The sequence below is a fragment of the Artemia franciscana genome, chromosome 7 (genome assembly GCF_032884065.1).
Source record: "Artemia franciscana chromosome 7, ASM3288406v1, whole genome shotgun sequence".
Classification (NCBI taxonomy): domain Eukaryota; kingdom Metazoa; phylum Arthropoda; class Branchiopoda; order Anostraca; family Artemiidae; genus Artemia; species Artemia franciscana.
This window is the reverse complement of record NC_088869.1, coordinates 10,379,514-10,398,198: the sequence shown is the minus strand read 5'-3', so window position 1 is coordinate 10,398,198 and position 18,685 is coordinate 10,379,514. Positions and strand designations below refer to the sequence as shown.

Here is an 18,685-nt window from a genome sequence, read left to right as displayed (position 1 = left end):
TATCTCTATTCGCTTGCTAAGAGTCCAAAGGCCAAAGTTATTAATCAAAGCAAGAGAATAAAAGCAGATGAGTGGATAACAAATCTATTCTAAGACTCGAGAGATAAAATAAACCATGAAAAGGGTGGCCATGTCTGCCATAGGCCACATTTAGGTACAAGGCTGAAGATACAAGCTGCTTATCCTAGTGATCAAAAAGAGTCAAAGAAGATTAGAAAGGCTCACGAAGAGGCCTTTGGATGGCCATAATATCCGCAAACCAATGCTTACATTATTTTATCTCTTAACTGACAGGGTGAAAAAAAGACCCTGACTGGAAAATGGGGCTGGCTGGACCCCGGTTAAAAAAAGTTTGAAAAAAATGCCGTTTTAAAGGTGTTGCCATTTCGCTCAAAATACACTGTGATATATCAGTTAGAAATACTAAAATACAAAAATACTCCCACTACTCACGTTTGAGGCATACCGACCAGTCATGCATACACATACTTTATTGGCAAGCACTGCATGTATACTTTGATTTTCTCTCCTTTCTTCGGGGACAAATGATGCAACGACCTTTTTGGTAATTGCAACATAAAGAAAACACCTGAGGGCTATTTTCTGCTGAAAATCGTGTAACGTTGTCGATAAAAAACAGCTCTCGTGTGGTCGTTTCAAGAGTTTCTCTGATCCTAAGCAGTGGATTGATGAGGCATCATTCTAGCTTTATTAGTATTTTTCTTCTATTTAATTCATTTTCTTGGGGCCTTGAGTAGCTCAGAATTACACTGACATTTACTCAAGCTATTTCGATGATCGCAAGCCAAACCACCATGGACCATCTTCTTGTGCAGTGGCTAGTCAGGTAATTAGAACAAATTTTGTCTAGAGTGTCTACTCCACTTATTGTTGGGTTTTAAGTCATAACTATCTCTCATTTACTAGTCTCGTGATCGATATCTACTTAAGAGTACATCGATAAAGCAAGAAGGATAAAAAAAGATAAAGCCCGAAGATGGAAGAGTTGGGTTCCCTTGTATGACTAGCTAGGAAATGGGTGAGATTCCACTTTTTTTTGCTCACTGTGCCTACGTAGGTAATTCCCAAGGGTTCAAGCCTTTCTATAAGCTCTACAGATGGAAATCAGTTGTTGACTTTGATGTTGCTGTTCGAACCCTTCAAGTGATCGACAAAGGTTATGACAGTTAACGTTGGAAATGAAGTATTCTGGAATTCAACCATAGGTGTTTCCTTTCCATCATAGACAAAGGTATTAGACAGATAGAAGACCGCTAGGCACTGAATTTGTATTCCATACTATCTGTGGTTTTGAGGGAATGTGCATTTTAAATTTGCACCATCCTCTAACTGCAACTAGCATTTTATCAATTGTAAAGTACTTTTCTGGTGAGTAATTTACTTTCCAGTATGTGACGAAGAGGTCAAAAACCTGTTTGATGGGAGCTAGAGGTCCAACTGTTTTATGGCGTTTGTGCCTCTTATTGAACTGAAGACAGTTTCCCAAATGCTGAAATCACATAAGACTCATCGTAGCGCGGAAAATGTCCATCACAATCCCATCAGCTGCAAAGGAACTTTCAAAATCCTCACTGCCTGACTTGAATTCTCAAAGGAGATACAGAAGGCCTGAGAATCTCTTAGAAATCAACTAGGGATAAATAATTACATCTTCAGATTCAATATGACTCCCAAGGTATTAGGGAGGGATCCAAGTGTCACAAATAAAAACAAATGTAAGATCACAGTAGAGACTGTTAAATCAAAAAACTCTTTGTTGTGATTTGATGTTTTGCAGGGGAATTCATTATGATTTAGGTCCTTTGTTTCTTTCTCAGCTTTTATTTTCCTTTTGTTATAAGTGTTCAAGGCTTACAAAAAGATCAATGTCCATTAAATTAATAAGGATTTTTATTCTTTATCAATCAAACTTTCCTCATTTTTTTCTTATACTATAACAAACATCTCTTAGTTTCCCTATTTTACCCAAATTGGGAAACTAAAGGATTTTGTCATGAATCGTTGAAAAAGATGTAGAGGTCAAATTAAAATAGTTACATGGAGCAAGAAAAGGCATTGAATCAGCTAAAATTACACCATGTTTATTTTATAATGAAAAAAAGTTCATTATCCAGTACTTGCTTATCCAAAAGTATGCTTTAATTATGATGGTTTTCAAGAACCAATTAGCCTGTAATATTCCTCATTTCTGAAACACAAGCAAATTGGGGTTTTTCAAAATATGCCTATACATTAAATTCTGAAGGGGTCTACCCTGGCATTATTTTAAATAAATTAAAACGAGAGCAATTGTTCTCTAAAAAGCTTTTAAAATTAAACCTAGTTTATCTGCTAAGCCATAAACAAGTGACACAAGCTGCAGGGTGGGGTCCATCAGATCACAGGGTCATCTATCTATGCACCTGTAAGTGATTCCTAGATATTTGTTCACCCTTGCTTAGACCTCAACTGGTCCAAAAAAAGAAGGGATACCGGCTTCCTAAGCATATTTTGTGATACGAGATCAACAAAACACTGTGTGCTGGGATCTATAGACCCCACCTTACCAGTTAAGGGTTAAAAATCAATCTTCTTTTTTATTATATACGGAATTCACCTTCGAAGCATCTCTCAACTTCTCTCATAAGGGAAATCAAAGTGGAGTCGTAGTCCTTGCCATCAGTAAGCTGAGAGAAAAACTCCATCAGGGGAGGGAGGGTGTTTAAAAAAGCTGATAACTTTGACCTTCAAAATAGAATTTCTCAGCGAAATGTTTGCGGTGCAGGCTTATTAATGTGTCTGGTTTTTCCTACAATTGCCCTTATTTGCATTTTTTTTTCCTGTCAGTTCTTCTTCATTTTGTCGTTGTTTCTATTTGTCAAAATTTCTTTGTTTATTTCCCTTCTCTTTCTTTATGCTTCATCATTGTTTTATTTTCAATTTACAATGGGCAATAAATTGATACATACATACTTTTTAAATTGGTTAATGCATAAAAACTTAATATAAATTGAAATACTAGATATAAAAAAAAAGAAATCAGGAAAAGTAAAGAGCGAGTTCATTACCTGAGGTAATGAATTTACTACAAATGAAGACATAAGACTTGAAATGACACAAGACTACTGTTTATAAATTGAGCGGTGTCACTCGAAAATTCCGAGAAATTTTGAGTATGTACTGAACTTCATTGCAAATAAATATATGTTTAGAAATGTTATTATAAAATTAAAACTACTGAATCCTGCTAAGACTTTCAGGATTTTTTTTCGAGACAGGTAATCAAAAAATAGTGAGTACATTTAGATCTTGCCTGCAACATTATCTACTACGCAGAACAGAGTGAAACACGGATAATTTTACAAAAAGTTACAAAACACACATTGAAGAGACTCTCTAGTGAGAAATATCTTACGATCGTAATATTTTTGGAATCATATTTTGTAATTTACATTGAACTTGAGGTCAATTTATTACTAAGATAATAATATTTTGCAAGTTTTAAAAATCTCACGTTAATGAATTGTAAATAAGGAGCGACTCAGCTCAATAGTAACAAAAACCCTTCAAAACTGAATTTTAATAGCATAAAATACTCCAAATTTTGATCTGCTTATGCTGATCTAAAATACAAAAATATTTATTAAGTTATGTTTTATCCATCAAAAGCTGCAAGCCCGAGAAAATTAACCTTATTTTAGAAAAAGCTCAATAGAAACCGTTAGGTGATAGTTGGTGGGGCGCTTCGCACCCCCCCCAAGCCCCCCCGCGCGCGTAAGTCGTTACGCGCTATATTAGTTACGCGCTATATTAGTTACGCGCCATTGTAGTTGTGTCCCTGTGTCCCACCTGTGAATATAGATAGATTTATATATGTGTTTCAAACTACGTAAAAATTGCGAATATAAAACATTCTTGGCTTTCCCATTGTCTGTGCATATACAAAGCCGTATGTACTAATAATGAGCGTCATATGCGAACGCTCTTTTTACAAACAAACAAACATGCATACAAACAACTCGTTTTTATATAAATAGATAGATAGATAGATACAATACAAATTAACTGCGTAAAACTTGCGAATATACAACATTCTTCTCTGTCCAATTATCGCTGCATATAAATAGATTGTCAGGTTTACGGACCCTCGAACATGCAACGTACAATTGTCCATGGGAAAAACAATCAGTATTAAGATCTATGCCATATTTTTCTAATGATTGACCTTGAGCTTTGTTAATGGTGATTGCAAATGCTAATCGAATTGGGAATTGCAATCTTTTAAGTTGAAAAGGCAGAACCGTTGGAATCATGGGAATGCGAGGAATAAGAACAGCCTCACCCTCAAAAGGCCCTGTCAAGATTGTGGCCTCTAGTAGGTTTTCCATTGTTTTTTTTTTACGGCAAGTCGCGTGCCATTGCAAAGCTTTGGTGAGTTGATATTTCTTAAAAGTATTATTGGTACGCCTATTTTTAGTTGTAGCACGTGTGGTGGAAACCCTGAAGGATCTATGGAATTTAAAAATTCAGATGGATAATTAACCGCTTCATTTGGTTCCAAAACTGTGTCGACTGACTTGTAAAGGACTGCCTGGTCTCGAATCTCGGTCAAAACAATATTGTTGATTTCGCGGACGTCTATATTTTTGGGTGCGAGAATCGCTCTTTCACTTAGCCATTTATTATTTTTATAATTTTTTAGAATATTCAAAAATACTTTTTCAATCAATTCATTTTTGGACGTCACTAAATTACAGAAATCAGCAGGTAGTTGTATACGTCCTGAAATTGAGTCTACTGGGAGCTTTCTGTTTCCAATTGCTAGCAATTGATCTGAAAATGTTTGACCAGAGTCATCGTTTTGCAATCGGACAAGCATATTTGTAGTTAATTTTAATATTTTTACGTGTACCCACAAATTAGAATTTTTCAGGCAAGCATTCATTTCGTCTGCAGGAGTTGATCTAGGTATTATAGGTAATGTTTGCCTGAAATCTCCCGCAAGCAATATTAATGTGCTGCCAAAGGGTTTCGACTTCCCTCTCAAATCTTTCAAGCATTGATCCAGAGCCTCGAGCGATTTTTTGTGTGCCATTATGCACTCATCCCAAATAATAAGTTTGCATTGCTGCAATACTTTACCCATATGATTTGGAAATATTGCACGTGGGAGTTTCTGTAGAATGCAAATTCAGAGGCAATTTCAAAGCGGAATGAGCAGTTCTTCCACCAGGCAGCAATGTTGCGGCTATTCCGGACGACGCAATTGCCAACGCTATATCATTTTTTGATCGAATTGATGCCAGAATCAGTTTTATCACAAACGTTTTACCAGTACCTCCTGGCGCATCCAAAAAGAAAATTTCTCCAACGTTGTTATCGACACAATGCATTATCGTATCATAAATGTCTTTTTGTTCCGACGTTAACTTGGAAATGTTATTTTGTACATACGACAATAGATCACTCGTACTGTAACTTTGTTCACGATCCAATTCTACACAAGTCGAAACAGCAGTGATACGGTTAGGTGAAGGCATTCCCAAATCCCGAAGAGGTTTGTTTGCCATACGTACGCACAAATCTATATATATAAAAATAAGTATTCTGTCTGTGGATCAGGTGACGTCATGTTTCTGTGTCGACTGACGTCATGAAGTTAGTTGTCGTCATTTTTGCTATGACGGTGACGTCATTAAAGATATGTTCACTTAGAAATCTATTAATGTTTAAGTTTAAAATGACTGATGAACTTACAATGGCAAAAGCCGATGAAGATGCTCAAAGAGTCTATGCCAAAAAACTTGCTGCTGATAGAGAAAGTCAGAAAAGAAAGCGTGCCGAGGAATCAAAAGAGCAGCAAGGAAACAGGCTTGAGGCTAAAGAACGCAAAACCGCGCAGTTAGATGAAGATCCACCTGGATAGCGAGAGTCAAAACATATCAAAATTGAAAATGATAGCGATGATGATTGGGTTTGGGATTTTGACTTGGATAAGGTCATCAATGCCTACCAGATTTTAGTTAAAAAAACAAAGGTTCCGGGACACAAATGACGTGTTATGTCTGTTATAACGTAATAGAGGCAACAATCTTGACAGGGCCTTTTGAGGGTGAGGCTTTTCTTATTCCACGCATTCTCATGATTCCAATGGATCTGCCTTTTCAACCTAAAAGATTGCAATTCCCAATTTGATTAGTATATTTAGTTTTCAGTCCAGAACCACTAAAGCTATTATGTAAATATCAAAAATATTTATGTTGTCTGAGCAATAATTTTTAGTTTTTATTTCAAAATAGAAAATTACCTGACAATTTTAGAATTATATCTATCTATATATATAAAAATAAGTTGTCTGTCTGTGGATCAGGTGACGTCATGTTTCTGTGTCGACTGGCGTCATGAAGTTAGTTGTCGTCATTTTTGCTATGACGGTGACGTCATTAAAGATATTTAAGACATATATGTTCACGTAGAAATCTATTAATGTTTAAGTTTAAAATGACTGATGAACTTACAATGGCAAAAGCCGATGAAGATGCTCAAAGAGTCTATGGCAAAAAACTTGCCGCTGATAGAGAAAGTCAGAAAAGAAAGCGTGCCGAGGAATCAAAAGAACAGCAAGGAAACAGGCTTGAGGCTAAAGAACGCAAAACCACGCAGTTAGATGAACATCCACCTGGACAGCGAGAGTCAAAACATATCAAAACTGAAAATGATAGCGATGATGATTGGGTTTGGGATCTTGACTTGGATAACGTCATCAATGCCTACCAGATTTTAGTTAAAAAAACAAAGGTTCGGCGATATGTATTTCATAGTGAAGCTGAAAAATAAAGAAGAAAAAGAAAACTGAAAAAAGAAAAAATGTAAAAAACTAAAAAATACTAAAAAGAAAAAACACTCAAAGAGAAATTACAGACCGGGACACAAATGACGACCGGGACAGAGGGAATATAAATAACGACCGGGACACTCAAAGAGAAATTACAGACTGGGATACCGGGACACAAATGACGACCGGGACACAGGGAATATAAATGACGACCAGGACACAGGTATTTAAGAATATCGTTCAAAGACAAATTTTTAATTGTAAAATGACTGAAGAACCTACAATGGCAACACCCGAGGAAGCTGCTCAAAACGAATGTATTCAAGCCGAAGTAGCTGAGTTGGTAAAGCGTTATGTTTCAGGTTCTAGGTCCGAGAGGCTCCAGATTTGAACCTTGGCTTTTGCATTAATACAAAAGAAGAAAAAAACTAAAAAAGGTAAAAACTACAAAAAAACTAAAAAGAAAATATGTATATATATATATTTATATATATCATCTTTTCCACAAAAATAATAATTTAGTACTTCTGTTTAAAAACAGCAATCGAATTGATGCCTCCTGATACGCAACTATCAACAAAGTGGCAATCGTTGTGGTCGGTGATCAGTTCTTACCTCGAGATAATATTCTTTATAGGCGAAAAAATCAGTTGACAAGAATTGCTTAAACTCATCGATGCTACGATGCCCTACAATATCCTGACGAATATAAATGACGCCCGGGACACTCAAATAGAAATCACAGACTGGGACACCGGGACACAAATGACGACGGGGACACAGGGAATATAAATGATGACCTGGACACAGGGACACAACTACAACGGGGACGCCGGGGGGCACAGGGGGATATATAAATGACGACGGCAACAAAGGAAATGGTCGATTAGCAATCACCATCAACAAAGCTCAAGGGCAATCAATAGAATCATGAGGTATAGATCTGAATACGGATTGTTTTCCCATGGACCATTATGCGTTGCATGTTCAAGAGTCGGTAAACCTGACAATCTATTTATATGCACAGACGATGGGACAGCAAAGAATGTTGTATATTCGCAAGTTTTAAGTAGTTAAAAACATGTTTAAAGTAGTTTTAAGTAGTTAAAGTCATATTTTTCGACTGACGTCATTATAAGGATTGAGCTGTATGCGTCATGAAGTTGTTTGTCGACTGAAGTCATGTTTGTCAACTGTTAAAATTACATATATATATATATATATATACATATATATATATATATATATATATATATATATATATATATATATATATATATATATATATCTATATTCACAGGTGGGACATAGGGACACAACTACAATGGCGCGTAACTAATATGACGCGTAACGACTTACGCGCGCGGGGGGGCTTGGGGGGGCGCGAAGCGCCCCCACCAACTAGGTGTTGGGGTGGCGCGAAGCGCCACCCCAACAGCTAGTATATATATATATATATCTTCTATATATATAAAAATAAGTTGTCTGTCTGTGTAACGATGACTCTGGTCAAACATTTTCAGATCAATTGCTGGCAATTGGAAACGGAAAGCTCACAGTAGCGAGAAAGCCAAGAATGTTGTATATTCGCAATTTTTACGTAGTTTGAACACATATATATATCTATCTATATTCACAGGTGGGACACAGGGACACAACTACAATGGCGCGTAACTAATATAGCGCGTAACGACTTACGCGCGCGGGGGGGCTTGGGGGGCGCGAAGCGCCCCACCAACTAGGTGTCGGGGTGGCGCGAAGCGCGTCGACTGACGTCATGTTTTTCGACTGACGTCATTATAAGGATTGAGCTGTATGCGTCATGAAGTTGTTTGTCGACTGAAGTCATGTTTGTCAACTGTTAAAATTACATACCGGGACACCGGGACATAAATGACGACCGGGACACAGGGAATATAAATGACGACCGGGAACCTCAAAGAGAAATTACAGACTGGGACACCCGGACACAAATCACGACTGGGACACAGGGAATATAAATGACGACCGGGACACAGGGACACAACTACAATGGGGACGCTGGAGGCACAGGCGGGATATAAAAATGACAACCGGGACACAGGGATTGTTCGAATAAAAATTACAGACTGGGACACCGGGACAAAAATGACGACCGCGACCCCGGGACACAGGGAATATAAATGACGACCGGGACACTCAAAGAGAAATTAAAAACTGGGACACCGGGATACAAACGACGACCGGGACACAGGGAATATAAATGACGACCAGGACACAGGGACACATCATTAGAATAATGAGGTATAGATCTGAATACGGATTGTTTTTCCCATGGACGATTATATGTTGCATGTTCAAGAGTCAGTAAAGCTGAAAATCTATTTATATGCACAGACAATGGGACAGCGAAAAATGTTGTATATTTGCATGTTTTACGTAGTTAAAAACATATATATATATATATATATATATATATATATATATATATATATATATATATATATATATATATATATATATATATATATACTAGCTGTTGGGGTGGCACTTCGCAACACCCCAACACCTAGTTGGTGGGGGCGCTTCGCGCCCCCCCCCCCCCAAGCCCCCCCGCGCGCGTAAGTCGTTACGCGCCATATTAGTTACGCGCCATTGTAGTTGTGTCCCTATGTCCCACCTGTGAATATAGATAGATATATATATATATATATATATATATATATATATATATATATATATATATATATATATATATATATATATATATATATATATATATATATATATATATATGTTTTTAACTACGTAAAACTTGCGAATATACAACATTCTTTGCTGCCCCATTGTCTGTGCATATAAATAGATTGTCAGGTTTACCGACTCTTGAACATGCAACATATAATGGTCCATGGGAAAACAATCTGTATTCAGATCTATACCTCATGATTCTAATGATTGCCCTTGAGCTTTGTTGATGGTGATTGCTAATCGACCATTCCCTGTCCCGGTGTCCCGGTCGTCATTTATATCCCCCTGTGCCCCCCAGCGTCCCCGTTTTAGTTGTGTCCCTGTGTCCCGGTCGTCATTTATATTCCCTGTGTCCCGGTCGTCATTTGTATCCCGGTGTCCCGGTCTGTATATACATTCGTTTTTTAGTTTTGTTTTTCTCCTTTATTTTTTTCCTTTTTTTCTTTTTTAGTTTATTTAGATTTTTAGATTTTTTAGTTTTTTTATTAGTTTTTTAGTTTTTTTTCTTTTTAGTTTTTTTGTAGTTTTTACCTTCTTTTTGTTTTGTTATTTTTTTTTTTTACTTATGTCCTGGTCGTCATTTATGCTCCCTGTGTCCCGGTGCTTTGTTGATTGCTAATCGAACATTCCTTTTGTCATGGTCGCTTTCTCTTTGATTGTCGTCATTTATTTTTTTCGTTTTTAGTTCTTTTAGTTTTTACCTTTTTTAGTTTTTTTTAGTTTTTTAGATGAAATTTTTTTTTAGTTTTTTCTTTTTTTTCTTTTTAGTTTTTTATTGGTTTTTACCTTTATTTTAGCTTATTTTTCAGTTTTTTCCTTTTTTTTAGTTTTTTTTTTAGTTTTTAGTTTTTAGTTTTTTTAGTTTTTTACCTTTTTTTTAGTTTTTTTAGTTTTTTAGCTTTTTTATTTTTTTTATTAGTTTTTAGTTTTTTTTGTAGTTTTTGCCTTTTTTTAGTTTTTTCAGTTTTTTTTTAGTTTTTAGTTTTTTACCTTTTTTAGCCTAACCAGGATTTGAACCTGGGACCTTCATTCTCCGTTCTGACACCCTCTCTCACCGAGTGACTACTCCAGCATGTTCATTTTGGTGTTTTAAATGGTATATTATTAACCAAATTAATGTGTTTTACAATATACTAAGCATCGTCATAACAAAAATGACGACAACTAGTTTCATGACGTCAGCCGACACAGAAACATGACGTCACCTGATCCACAGATCCACAGACAGACAACTTATTTTTATATATATAGATATATCTATTCACAGGTGGGACACAGGGACACAACTACAATGGCGCGTAACGACTTACGCGCATGGGGGCCTGGGGGCGCAAAGCGCCCCAACAACTTGGTTGGTGAATATAAATGAGGACCAAGACACAGGAAGACAACTACAACGGGGACGCCGGGGAGCACAGGGGGGATATATAAATGACGAAGGGGACATAGGGAATGTTCGATTAGCCATCACCATCAACAAACCTCAAGGGTAATGATAAGAATAATGAGGTGTAGATCTGAATAGGGATTGTTTTTTCCATGGACAAACGACGACTGGGACACCGGGACACAGGGAATATAAATGACGACCGAGAAACTCAAAGAGAAATTACAGACTGGGACACCAGGACACAAATAACGACCGGGACGCAGGGAATATAAATGACGACTGGGACACAGGGACATAACTAGAACGGGGACGCCAGAGGGCAAAGGGGGGATATATAAATGACCAACCGGGACACAGAGAATGTTCGAATAGCAATCACCATCAACAAAGCTCAAAGGCAATCATTAGAATAATGAGAAAAATTACAGACGGGACAGCGGGACACAAATGACGACCTGGACACCGGGACATAGGGAATATAAATAACGACCGAGACAGTCAAAGAGAAATTACAGACTGGGACACCAAGACACAAATGACGGCCAAGACAAAGGGACACAACTACAACGGGGACGCTGGGGGGCACAGGGAGGATATAGAAATGACGACGGGGACACAGGGAATGTTTGATTAGCAATCACCATCAACAAAGCTCAAGGGCAATGATAAGAATAATGAGGTATAGATCTGAATATGGATTGTTTTTCCCATGGACAAATGACGACCGGGACACCGGGACCAAGGGAATATAAATGACGACCGAGAACTCAAAGAGAAATTACAGACTGGGACACCGGGACACAAATAACGACCGGGACACAGGGAATATAAATGACGACCAGGACACAGGGACACAACTATAACGGGGACGCCAGAGGGTAAAGGGGGGGATATATAAATGACGATCGGGACACAGGGAATGTTTGATTAGCAATCACCATCAACAAACTCAAAGGCAATCATTAGAATAATGAGAAAAATTATAGACGGGACACCGGGACACAAATGACACCGGGACACCGGGACACAGGGAATATAAATGACGATCGGGACACTCAAAGAGAAATTACAGACTGGGACACCGGGACACAAATGACGACCGGGACACAGGGAATACAATTGATGACCGGGACACAAGGACGCAACTACAGCGGGGACGCTGGGGGGCACAGTGGGGATATATAAATGACGACGGGGACATTGGAAATGTTTGATTAGGAATCACCATTGACAAAGCTCAGGGGCAATCCTTAGAATAATGAGGTATAGATCTGAATTCGGATTGTTTTTCCCATGGACAATTATATGCTGCATGTTCAAGAGTCGGTAAGCCTGACAATCTATTTATATGCACAGAGACAATGGGACAGCGAAGAATGTTGTATATTTGCAAGTTTTACGTAGTTAAAAACATATATATATATATATATATATATATATATATATATATATATATATATATATATATATATATATATATATATATATATATATATATATATATATATATATATATATATATATATAATATATATATATATATATATATATATATATATATATATATATATATATATAAATATGTATATATATATATATATATATATATATATATATATATATATATATATATATATGTATATATATATATATATATATATATATATATATATATATATATATATATATATACTAGCTGTTGGGGTGGCGCTTCGCGCCACCCCAACACCTAGTTGGTGGGGGCGCTTCGCGCCCCCCCCAAGCCCCCCCGCGCGCGTAAGTCGTTACGCGCCATAATAGTTACGCGCCATTGTAGTTGTGTCCCTATGTCCCACCTGTGAATATAGATATATATATATATATATGGTTTTAACTACGTAAAACTTGCGAATATACAACATTCTTTGCTGTCCCATTGTCTTTGCATATAAATAGATTGTCAGGTTATCCCCCTGTTTCCCCCGGTGTCCCCGTTGTAGTTGTGTCCCTGTGTCCCGGTCGTCATTTATATTCCCTGTGTCCCGGGTCCCGGTCATCATTTGTATCCCGGTGTCCCGGTCTGTATATACATTCGTTTTTTAGTTTTGTTTTTCTCCTTTATTTTTTTCCTTTTTTTTTCTTTTTTAGCTTATTTAGATTTTTAGATTTTTTAGTTTTTTTTATTAGTTTTTAGTTTTTATTTCTTTTTAGTTTTTTTGTCCCGGTCGTCATTTATATCCCCCTGTTTCCCCCGGTGTCCCCGTTGTAGTTGTGTCCCTGTGTCCCGGTCGTTATTTATATTCCCTGTGTCCCGGTCGTCATTTGTATCCCGGTGTACCGGTCTGTATATACATTCGTTTTTTAGTTTTGTTTTTCTCCTTTATTTTTTTCCTTTTTTTTTCTTTTTTAGTTTATTTAGATTTTTAGATTTTTTAGTTTTTTTATTAGTTTTTAGTTTTTTTTTCTTTTTAGTTTTTTTGTAGTTTTTACCTTCTTTTTAGTTTTGTTAATTTTTTTTTTTACTTGTGTCCTGGTCGTCATTTATACTCCCTGTGTCCCGGTGCTTTGTTGATTGCTAATCGAACATTCCTTTTGTCCTGGTCGCTTTCTCTTTGAGTGTCGTCATTTATTTTTTTCTTTTTTAGTTCTTTTAGTTTTTACCTTTTTTAGTTTTTTTTTAGTTTTTAGTTTTTTTAGTTTTTTACCTTTTTTTAGTTTTTTTAGTTTTTTAGCTTTTTTATTTTTTTTATTAGTTTTTAGTTTTTTTGTAGTTTTTGCCTTTTTTTTTAGTTTTTTGTCCTGGTCGCTTTCTCTTTGAGTGTCGTCATTTATTAGTTTTTTCCTTTTTTTTTTAGTTTTTTATTGGTTTTTACCTTTATTTTAGCTTATTTTTCAGTTTTTTCCTTTTTTTTAGTTTTTTTTTATTTTTTATTTTTTTTAGTTTTTTACCTTTTTTAGTTTTTTTAGTTTTTTTAGTTTTTTAGCTTTTTTACTTTTTTTATTAGTTTTTAGTTTTTTTTTGTAGTTTTTGCCTTTTTTTAGTTTTTTCAGTTTTTTTTTTAGTTTTTTATTGGTTTTTACCTTTATAGTTTTTTTAGTTTTTTAGCTTTTTTATTTTTTTTATTAGTTTTTAGTTTTTTTTGTAGTTTTTGCCTTTTTTTAGTTTTTTCAGTTTTGACGTCACCTAATCTAGTTTTTTCAGGTGACGTCACCTGACACATCCATCCACACATCCATCCACACATCCACAGACAGACAACTTATTTTTATATAGATAGATATATATATATATATGTATATATATATATATATATATATATATATATATATATATATTCACAGGTGGAACACAGGGACACAACTACAATGGCACTTAACTAATATGGTTTGTAACGACCTACGCGCGGGGGGGGGTTTGGGGGGCGAAGCGCCCCCACCAATTAGGTGTTGGGGTGGCGATAAGCCCCACCCCAAAAGCTAGTTTTCTAATAATTTCTCGGATTCTGCTGCATTAATATTTGTATTAATAGACACAATGTCAAAGCTACTAATAATTGTGTTTTCTAAAATATTTACGTTTTTGAGTTTTTCAACTAAATCAACCGAATTACATATACAAGATTTTCGAGAAAAAAGCAAAGGATTGAAGGCTGTACATAACCCTTCTCCTGGATTGCTGGATAGGAAAGAAATTTATTTAATCATGATTTCCGCTTATCTAGGAAACGACTAATTAAAAAATTAGAAAATCTACGAAATGAATCATCAATAAATAACCCTATTTATGCTCCAAGATTCACCCCGTGACCGGCTGTAGTTAATTTGTCCTGTAGAACGCTTGAACCATTGGAAATTCAAACTTCCAAAAAAGGTGAAAAATTCTCTTTTCTTCCAAAACAAGTTCCTGTGGCGGATTTTCTTATTTGAATTGCTGAGAAATTTTTTTTATTATTTACAGTTTATTGTTGTTGATTTTTTATTATTCCAATGTTTAATTTAAATTATAACCCCTTTTCTCTCTTAGATTTAGAAGTCTATTATAAGAATCATCCACTTGTGGTAAACTTTAAAAGGAATTTAGTGAGATTGTTGGTTACTACTGGTTAAAAAATAAAGTTAACTAAGAAAATCAACAGAAAAAAAATGCCACAGATTTGTTGCACAAGGGAAACAGAAGTTAACGCAAAAAGTATAAATAAAAAAGGTAACAAAAAAAAAGATAATGAGAGAAAAAATAAATTGGAGATCATGAATTAGATCATTAAATGTATTTAACTGTTAACGCTGTAATAAAGCACATATCTATAGAAAAAAGTATGCAAAACTTACAATGGTTTCTTGCCACAAATATGAAAAGCACTGACTAGCAAATACGCAGGACCAATCTGACGTAAGAACTAATCTACACGATGATGGATGATATTATTCTTGAACCTTATTCTAGGAAGCCACAGAGCTATACTAAGAGGATATTCATACATCAAAGGATACATAGAATTTCTTAACATGTCCCAAGTAACTGAATTTAGACCAGTAGATGCTAAGAATACGGTAGGAATGGTGTGTTGCCTCCTACAAATGAAATAAGCATATAATAGAGCATAAAGAAGCTACAGAGAAATTTAAGCTCTACTATAATTCTATAATTGTAGCTGGGAAAATATTTAACAGCTCATTTGGTAATATTTTCTTTAAGCTCAAGATAGATCAAGTCAAAAAATAATTTGAAATTGTTAACAAGATGTTCTGTTAAATGGAATTAGCACGCTCATCGATTGATTTCCTTATATATTTTTCAAGCTTCTCTGCTAAGTATTAATAGTCTTCACATGTCTCATTCTATTATCTATTGTTTTCATAGACCTGTATCAACGATATAGGCTTTAATCTACTATTGCTAAGAATACAGTGGATTGAATGATGATGGGTTATCATCTATGTCTAATAAAACTATTAAGATAACATCCCAACATAATTCAATAGGAGAAACTAAGAAGGCAATTGTAACAAAAGAAAATAAAGTATCAAAGTCAACTATGAAGAATAAAACGAAAATTAATACGAACATAAAGGTAGAGGGTTTTTGGTCACGTTCTGAGAGAAATTTTAGTTCCTAAGGCTGCAACTAAGAGCGTTTGGGCAATTGTGTCATTAGTATCTGTTTTATCTTTTGTCTCACTGACGCTAACACATATTTTCTTGTTTCTATGGGAAATATGCCACTATTTTTCTATTTCCTTTGGAAATACAGATATTTATTTTCAGACCCATGGTTTAATATTTTTAGGGCATTTTTGGGAAAATCTATTGAAGAATAGATGTTCTTCATGGCATTTTCTCCGAGTAGCATTTATACGTTAAATACTTAGTCCTGTTTTTCCACAGCCAATAAATTACATTGAGAATATAAACAGAATATTATATTGTCCAATGGTGTGCACCCCATTTGTGTAAAAAACTCAGATGTGAGTACCAAAAATGCCAAAGTGTCCGTATACCAGTGACTAAAAATAAAACTCTTGAAAAAGATAAAAATAAAAGCCAAAACCAAAAAGAACCATAACCTGAACATTAAGAAATGCAATAGCACAAACAATAATTTTTGCTTGTAAAACGTAATATAATAAAATTTCCCTAGACCTCTGCTGTACTTACCTTAGGCTTAAACTGTACCAATCGTTTCACCTGAGAGTTCAAAACACCAGACGGCATTGTGGAGAAGAAATCTCCAGAGACTGTGGTTTGTGGAAGATTGCTTAAGAAATATGTCTGCAAAATGCAATGCTAAAACGTTTTCCAAGCACTAGGTCACGCACGTTGAAACTACAGGAATTGCCAAGATGACTGAAGCCTGATATTTTAAACTTGAGGTTGACTTATTGTGAAGTGCCATCTAGGAAAGAAAAGTCACGGTTTTGAGTCACGAGTCTAAGAAACATAAAAATTGAAAATAAAAAAAGTAAACGGAATAAAGAAGGATGCAAAAAAAAAAAATTGACTATGAAAGGTAATGTAATACAATTCCCCTAGACCTCCGGCGTACTTATCTTAGGTTCAGAATCATCTATTCTCAATGCATTAGCCCTAAATGCTATTTAACACCCCTTAGAAATAGCTAAGACAGACTAATTGCGCCACACACGCCATGATCAACTTTCAATTTCAAAGCCACATATTGCGTAAAAATTTGGTTCTAAGGTGTATTTTGAAATAAGCTTGGCCCGCGGTCCTGATTTAATTAGCTTCATTATTTGATTTTAAAGAACAATAAGTTGGCATTACTGAGACACATTTTTGAAGATTTCAAAAAAAGCCAGAAACACCTCAAAAGATATGTCAAATCGAAATAAAAACACAATTGAAATCGAAATTCTCGATTGAGGACTTACAGTCCCACACATTGAACCAAAAGGAAAAGCACAACTTGGAACGATCAGTTTTTTTTCATGGTTTGTGCTTCCACCACAACCACCATAGCAGCCAAAAACTTAAAATATGTTTGGGAAAACAGCTGCCAAGGGAGGAGGAATCGTCATCTGAAGCTGATTCAGGAATATCAACTATTGTATTTTTTCTCGGGGTTGATCTTACAGACCGTTGGTCACAAAGTATAAGAAGAAGAAAGGTCAGTTGAACAAAAATCACAACATTTACTTCCCGGTTAGGTTAAAAACAGAAGATAGGCTTAGTAGGTTTATTGCGAGAATTCGACCGTCAAGGTTCGCCAGGCCCTGGTTCACCATTCCTACGAGTAGCGAACCAGGGCTGGTTTTTGATGGCGAACGTGAGCTTGTTCCCTCTTTTGATAAAAAAAGTACTGATCAGTTATTACCATAGATGGCGTCAAATATGCACCCATCATTGTTGCTAAGTTGCAGATGATCACGTTGAGATAATGAGTCCTCTCATACCTTTATGTTAAGCAATGACTTTTTCCATTTTCCATCAGGACAAAATCTAGTTTTAAAGCACCAAAAAACAACTTACCACATAGAATTTGCAAAACATGTTTTAACATGCTTCTGAATCGACTTAAACTTTTGCTACTAGATGGCAGTTCAAACGCTAGATTATGGGATTTTTTTCATGGATGGATTGCAAGCAAAACGCAAATGGTGAACCTGGGCTGTGGCGAAGCCTGGCTGGTCTCCCCTAACACTCGACTTTCGAATAATAAGACCATGCTGATTGATTATGCTGATTGCGTTAAGGAATTTTCTTCACTATTTGCTCTAATATAACGTCTACAGTCGCCCTCACAGCGCAATTCTGCTATCAAGAGGGAAATTGGAATCTCAATACAAACGCTTCTTTTTGTGGTCAGTGGTCAACTCCAGGTTAGGTATACCTAACCTGGGCACACAGGTTAGTGTGCACACTGCGTGAACGGTTGTTTTTCGTCAATTATTTTTGTGAACTGTTGAATAGTTGCTTTTCGTGATACTTGAGATTGTATCTCCAGGAAATATATACTTTCTTCAACTTTTAAAGATACTGGCAATCCAATATTTTGGCTGTGTAAATGATAACTTTGCACATTAAAAGAGGAAAAGCTTATTAAATCACAATTAAAAACTAAAATAAAAAAGCTTGCATTAAGATAAAAAGTGCTTTCTTTGGTCACTTCTCTTCAATCAGCTAAAAATCATGAAGAGAGGCTAAAATGAATTCTACTTCAGAAGGATTACTAATTTTTCAATAAATATTCAAGATATTTACAAATTTGAAACCAAACGTAATATTATAATTTG

General features: G+C 35.6%; 1 long non-coding RNA gene across 1 annotated transcript in view; it reads right to left on the bottom strand.

Annotated features, from left to right (window-relative positions):
• Positions 1-17,991, bottom strand: part of LOC136028598 (uncharacterized) — a 71,322-nt gene extending 53,331 nt beyond the window's left edge. Inside the window, exons 1-3 of the long non-coding RNA XR_010617843.1 lie at positions 17,922-17,991; positions 16,590-16,827; positions 15,264-15,506 (exon numbers count right to left, since the gene is read on the bottom strand). This is a non-coding gene — a long non-coding RNA (uncharacterized LOC136028598). The remainder of the gene's footprint in view (positions 1-15,263; positions 15,507-16,589; positions 16,828-17,921) is intronic.
• Positions 17,992-18,685: the final 694 nt, after the last annotated feature.